Source organism: Halyomorpha halys, unplaced genomic scaffold (assembly GCF_000696795.3).
Source record: "Halyomorpha halys isolate HHAL.00 unplaced genomic scaffold, Hhal_1.1 Scaffold447.1, whole genome shotgun sequence".
Taxonomy (NCBI): domain Eukaryota; kingdom Metazoa; phylum Arthropoda; class Insecta; order Hemiptera; family Pentatomidae; genus Halyomorpha; species Halyomorpha halys.
This window is the reverse complement of record NW_027107551.1, coordinates 709,186-715,879: the sequence shown is the minus strand read 5'-3', so window position 1 is coordinate 715,879 and position 6,694 is coordinate 709,186. Positions and strand designations below refer to the sequence as shown.

The following is a 6,694-nucleotide window of genomic DNA, read 5'->3' as shown; positions in this document are numbered from 1 at the left end:
ATTCGTTGCAAAATTTACAAGAAAATTAATCTGGCTTTTAACCCATCAAATAGAAAAATACTGAGTATTATTATTTAATTCTGTTATTACAGTTTATCTATTCCCTACTGTATAGTATTAAATTGACTAATAAAGTTACACATTACATAAATTTTTATAAAACACGTTATCGTTTTTAAATTTTGATATATGTAATTGTCACATAAAAAGTTTAGTATATCGAGCAGGGGAAAAAAAAGATGCACCCTCGATTTGTTTCTGCCAAAATAAAACTTTTTTCTCACCTTTTTTAATCATTATTTATAGCCATCTTTTGTTCACACGAAACTTACAATTAGTTTAAATCAACGGTAATGTTTCGACTTTCTTTTCAGTATCAACAAAATAAATCAACCACCAGATAATAACTATTAAGGCTGTTCATTTCATAATTTTATTTTTATTATAAATACTTCGGTTTAGTTATAAACATGTAAATTTTAATGATAAACATTGTTTTAAGCCAGCAGCATGAGGGTTGATGTTTACAATTTAAGAGGACTTTGTTGTTTGGGTTCGTCTTTCTTATGTTTTTGGTTCTTAATTGTTTGGCATATTGCAAAACGTCGGTCCTAGATAATAACCAAGATCATCCTGGTGAGCCTTATATGGTTATTATTTTATAAAATAACAGATTTTTTTTTTAGTTGAAAAATTGATTATGGGGGGTATAGTATTGTGCAAAAGACACCCCTCACTATTTACACCGCTATAAATATTTATGGATTGTGAACAATAAAAATAAATTACAAACAAAATATATATATAATTAAAAATAATGATTCTTAAGACATGAAAAAAATAAGTTAATAACAAAAACAATAACATTTATAGATTTAATAAAATAAGTTATTGATTTCTAATGGAAACAAAAATGAATTAGTGAAAAAGACGAAGAGAAAAAATTGATAAAATAATAGTTTTTTTTTTTTTTAAACTGTATTTAATTGATAGATATTACAATCTACCAGACTATTGTGGGCAATAGGTAATAGTGATGGATGGTCACATCCATACTGCAATAAAATAAAATAATAATGAAAATAAAAAATAAATGAAAGAAAAAAAATAAATAAATAAAAAAAAATAATAGTAACGTCAACAGCTAAACACAGAATTTATAACGGGATGTCCTATAGTAGCCTGGGCTTAAATTTCAATCTGGAATTTTGTAAACCGTTTTCGATGGTCTTCTGTTGGTTCCATTTGTAGTTCCTGAAGCGATTGGCAATTCCTTACAAACCAAGGGGCACCCACTGCGATACTCAGGAGATTATTTTAAAATGATGGTAACAACCGTTACTTAATTATTATAAAATCATCAATATGGTACAATCTTTAATTTTTTGTATGAATAATATCATTTTATAAGCACGATTAAGTTGAACATTTTCTTTTCCTTGTACAATATTAAACGTTGTAATGTATATTTGAGTTACAATCATTAATTTTTCTATTCAAGTCGTTAAAAATTTGTTTTTGTTTTTTTTAATTACTCAAAGAGACCATATTAATCTATTTTAAACTGGATTTAGTGAATGACACAATTCTTTCTTATTAAAATACAATAATTTATTTCGTATCATCAGCAACGTTCAGGGAGATTTCCCCCATCTTCAGGCTGCTAAAAAACAAATTCAACAAAACCATAAACATTCGCTTACAACAACACTAATATATCATATACACTCAAGAACTATTTATGATGTTTATATGATATATTAGTGTTGTAAGCGCATGTTTATGGTTTTGTTGAATTTGTTTTTTAGCAGCCTGAAGATGGGGGGAAATCTCCCGAAACGTTGCTGATGATATGAAATAAATTATTGTATTTTAATAAGGAAGAATTGTGTCATTCACTAAATCCAGTTTAATTCCATAAGACTCTTCCAGTAAAAATATCATTAAGTTTATAATCTATTTTAATAATATTAACTTGAGGTTGCCAACCTATATTAACCATGGTGGGAGGAGGGGGTCAGTTTTTCATTTCCTTAGACCACCACGAAATAAAAATTAACCCCCTCAGGCCGGATTCGAACCGGTGCCGCTGCATTTCCGTTGGTGCTAGGTGCGACGTCTTAACGCCCTCCTATAAATACAGTCCTTTGGCGATTCTCTATTACTCATCTTAATTAATTTAGCTCTACAATACGTTAAAAGAAATGCGATGCATTAAAAGGATTCGAATTTAGGTGGTAAAATATTCGTGGGTGAAGAAACTATGAAATTAAATAAAGCTACATTAATAAAATCTAGCAAGGACTAGGTCTCGAAATAAAATAAACGGATAAAATAAAATATATAGTTAGCAGTAAAAACGGGGAGAAATTATTTAAAGCGCCAACTAGCTCGTAACTGCAGCGACGCCGACTCCAATCCAGCCCGGAGGTTCGACTTTTATTTCTAAGCAGTCCCACTAAAAGAAAACTTTACCTCCCACCATGGTTAGAATAATCTGCAGATAATCCCCTCGTATGTCAGAAATTACCAGGAAGGGAGTGATAAAAAAAAAAAATTAAATAATAATAATGAAAAATCAAGGATAATTAAACGTTGATTAAAATTGAAAATTATCTCTCATGTAAAATTAATCACGTAATATATCCAAATAAAACGAAAAAATATGTGAAAATAAAGAATTAGAGTAGGAAAAGTTTTATTAAAATACAAAGTTGTACTTATCAACTTCATTGGGTTGCCAATTACATAACATACTTATTTTAGTCAAATCAGACGATATTTTTAATCTTACGATAAATAAGCTTATACAAGTATACAATAATAATTATAAACATTAGTAGTATACAACACTAGAACATGACTTTTTTTTTTTTGTTTCATTTCTTTGGTTCTTTTTTTTTCTCCTTTTTCTTTTTTAAATATAGGCAAAAATTAAATTTCCATGATATAAATAGAAGATAGCGTAGTAGATGACAAAAGTCAGCACCTCAAGACTGTACACACATTGTGGTATTTTAGAGACCTAAGGATTATTTTTTTTAAATCTGCCAATTTTATTTTAGAAATAAGTAAAATAAAGTACTTATAAATGTAAAGGACTAACAATGGATTATATTACCTAAAAAAAGAGAGAATTCTGTTTATATATATTTAATATACATGTAAGTGCCGTTGAAAGTTATTTAAAAAAAAAAAAAATAAAAATCTTGTTACATGGTAGTTACAAAATTTGATTTTTAATGTTGATCTTGTATTAGCTCTTACTAATTATTTGTTTTTTCTATATAAATTGATCCTAATTATTGAACTATATGATCGAGACGCTTCTAGAATATTAAAAAAATATTGTTTATTTATTATGTCAGAAATACTAATGTTTCGGTGAAAGTTAACCAGCACAACATATTAATTAGAAAACAATTAATGAAATTGTCAAGAAAAAAAAAAGAAGTTGTTCTCGGAGAAAAATAGCTCGATGTCGCTATTTGGTGGCCTGCTAGAATTTTTCATCGACCATTGTTGTTGAAAATTTAATCAGCTTTCCGAATATCCATTCATCGATTTCTAAACTATTTTAATAATTTATGAATAAGAATAAAAAACGACGAAAAATTGTTTAAAATCAATATTGTTCGTTTGGACTATCTTCAGATCAAGATTATTCGAAATATTCAAAATTACGCAATTTGGCTTTAAACCAATTCCTATGTCTGAATTGAGAAATTGATATTTTTTAACTTTGTAATTTTATCATAGTATTGCAATATTACAAGAATTCAGAATACAGATCGAATACATTTTGTTTATTTGAAAAAATACATTTCGTAAAATAATGACAGATTATAATACGTATTCAGAAATTAATTTTTTTAAAAATGCGATATTAGTTCTATTACAATGGCATTATACGGACTAGAAGAAAAACTACCCATTGGTAGCACTCTAATAACATTTCTATATTATAGGGTCTTGAGACTATCTTGATATTTATATAAACTATTTCATGTAAATATTATATTATTTTATTTTTACATATAATACATTTATTTTATGTTTGGATATGCTTACTCCAAAAAAGGTGAAACGTGCAAGAATGTGTTTTGTATGGTATCAAAATGTAGATCCAAGTAAATTTGAATTTGAATTCAAAGAATTGGAGTTTTATCAATGGGTAGATTCTTCACATGTTAGTACCATGTTATTTTTATTCAATAGCAATTTTACTTGTTGTATATAATTTTATACAGTTGTGAAAAATAATAAATAAGATAAATAAAAATAAATAAATAATTCAAAGAAAATGAGCATTTTGATGGAGCCTTAAAGCCGAATATTAAAGAAGAAATAGTTCTTGCGTTTTTATTAGAATCTACAAGAAATTAAACTTTATTTTATTTTTAATTTATAACATATTTAATGTTCTCAGAAATAAAAATAAATTACATTTTAGACTTCTTCTTTACTGACAGCGCAAAAGGTGCTTTTATTAGTCTCTGGCCTTCTCAACAAATCTTTCTCACTGCATTCTGTTTTCTGCCAATTTAATATTAATATCCAGCATTCGGAGGTCACTGCTTATATAATCTCGCCATCTTGTTTTGGTATACCTTTCGAGCATACCTCGTATGGGTCATGCATAGATTTTTTACTGTTCTAGTACTTTTATTTACTTATGCATAGATTTTTTACTGTTCTGTCCAGTGGAGATGTCCTAATTTTTTTAGACGTTGCATCTTTATAAACATGGACTCTACTACTTCCTGATAAATTGTGTACTTATATGTTATTTCTCCTTCTCCATCTTCCTCATTCTCAGACTTGACCGAGGATCCATTCTGATAACCATTTCAAATCTGTCTATTTTCTCTGCTGCAAATTTGTTGAGCGTCCAGGTAGGTCCCACTTGTATGGTCCTCTAGCAGTTTTTACTATTTATTTTCGCATTTATTCCGTAACATGATATAGCTTGTGAGCCTTATGAGTTAAATTGGTATCCCTTATTCTGAAATAGGTCTGTACAGACCATTTCAGTTGACAGTGTCGTATGCTGCCTCGAAATCCATACTGGAAAAAAAACTCCAAACTCTGAAAAAAAAAAGTTTTATTTCTACGGAAGGTACAATTCTTTTTTTTTTCTTTTCTTTTTTTTTTTTCCTTTTTCTTATGTCCTCCATTTGAGGACCTATACAGCCCCAGACTGGGAATGTCAAGATCCGTTTCTCGAGGCCCTCCCGAAATAAATATTGACGAGCCCAGGTGGGAATTGAACCCACAACCTTCTGAACCATGCGTTCTGTGATCCTCGCCCCAGCCCACCAGCTATCAGGTTCTTATACAATTCTATTGTACCGTGCTGTAGATATACAGCTTATAAGCAGTATTGAGTTACGGTACTCCTCTTTGATTTTTGCATTACATACAAGGGGGGGGGGAGGTTTTCTAGAGTTAACCAATCGATTTTAACGATGGTGGGACGGTCAAGTTTTCATTCAGTGAGACTGTCACTAAATAAAAATTAAACCTCCTTATCCGTATTCGATCGGGGTGGCAAAGGCGACGCCTCAATTTCCTCGGCTACCAACAGCCCCTGATTTCGGGGTACAGCGACTTTTATTAGCCTTTCATCATTATCATCTACTCCTTATCATTTTTAATAGTAGGCTAAAACTCTGCTTCTCTTCCAATCTGTATATTTTGTTTTCAAACCCTTTCTAAATATCGTGTGAAGGAATGCTATCTCTATCTAAGATATGTAAGCTCCAGATCCTGACAGAAGGTATCATTTAGGTCTGTTTCTTTCACCTCCGTTGATGCATGTCTGTTTAAATTAGATAATTTAAACAATTGACCCCGAACTCTTAGAAGACTTACTTGAGGGCTAATAGCACTTAAACTGAACACTGCCTGTTCAAGTTGAAGAGATTAGATATACAGTTCCTTCCCTTCCAGTACTCGACTATTACACCCATCGCATAGCCAATACATACCAGCCACCCCTTCCAGTACTCGACTATTACACCCATCGCATAGCCAATACATACCAGCCACCCCTTCTTGGTTGAGACTACTAATGACCCACGTTCCTATTTCGTAAGTCAGGCCGTTGCTGCAAATTAGTTCCTAAAAACGGTTTTTATAGTGGAGGTGTGCCAACTGTACCACCAACCCTCCTACCTTACTCGGACCAGAGAACGTCAATGGTATCTCGTACACTAACTCTACATGCTAAGTTAAAATTAAAAACCATATCCATCGCTGAAACATATTTGTAAAAAAACAGAACAGAAAATTAAACAGAAATAAGTTTAGGAATTAAAGTTTCATAACCTTTACAATCCATTTAGATTAATTAAACCAATTAAATAATTATATCTAATTAACCTAATAGTTTTTAATATATGCAAAAAATAAGTATACAAATAGAACGAAATATTGACTTTTGTTATATTTTATATAATTTATTTATGGTAAATTTACAATTTTGTTTTAAATGATTAAAACCTTAATGCTCCTTACTTTGTCACAAATCAAATCATCCATCAGGACCTCAATGTCCCCTATGTTGCCGATTTGGCCAGAACCAGATACCAATCCTTCCATAATAAACTTTCCAACCACCCAAACCAACTCGTTTCTAACCTGGCTTCTCCTTCACTACCTAATAACCCTCCTAGACGTCTGAAAAGAAGAT

At 30.4% G+C, this 6,694-nt stretch overlaps 1 protein-coding gene across 1 annotated transcript in view; it reads left to right on the top strand.

Annotated features, from left to right (window-relative positions):
- Nucleotides 1-6,694, top strand: part of LOC106682844 (uncharacterized) — a 13,805-nt gene that overhangs the window by 1,238 nt on the left and 5,873 nt on the right. The window lies entirely within an intron of this gene.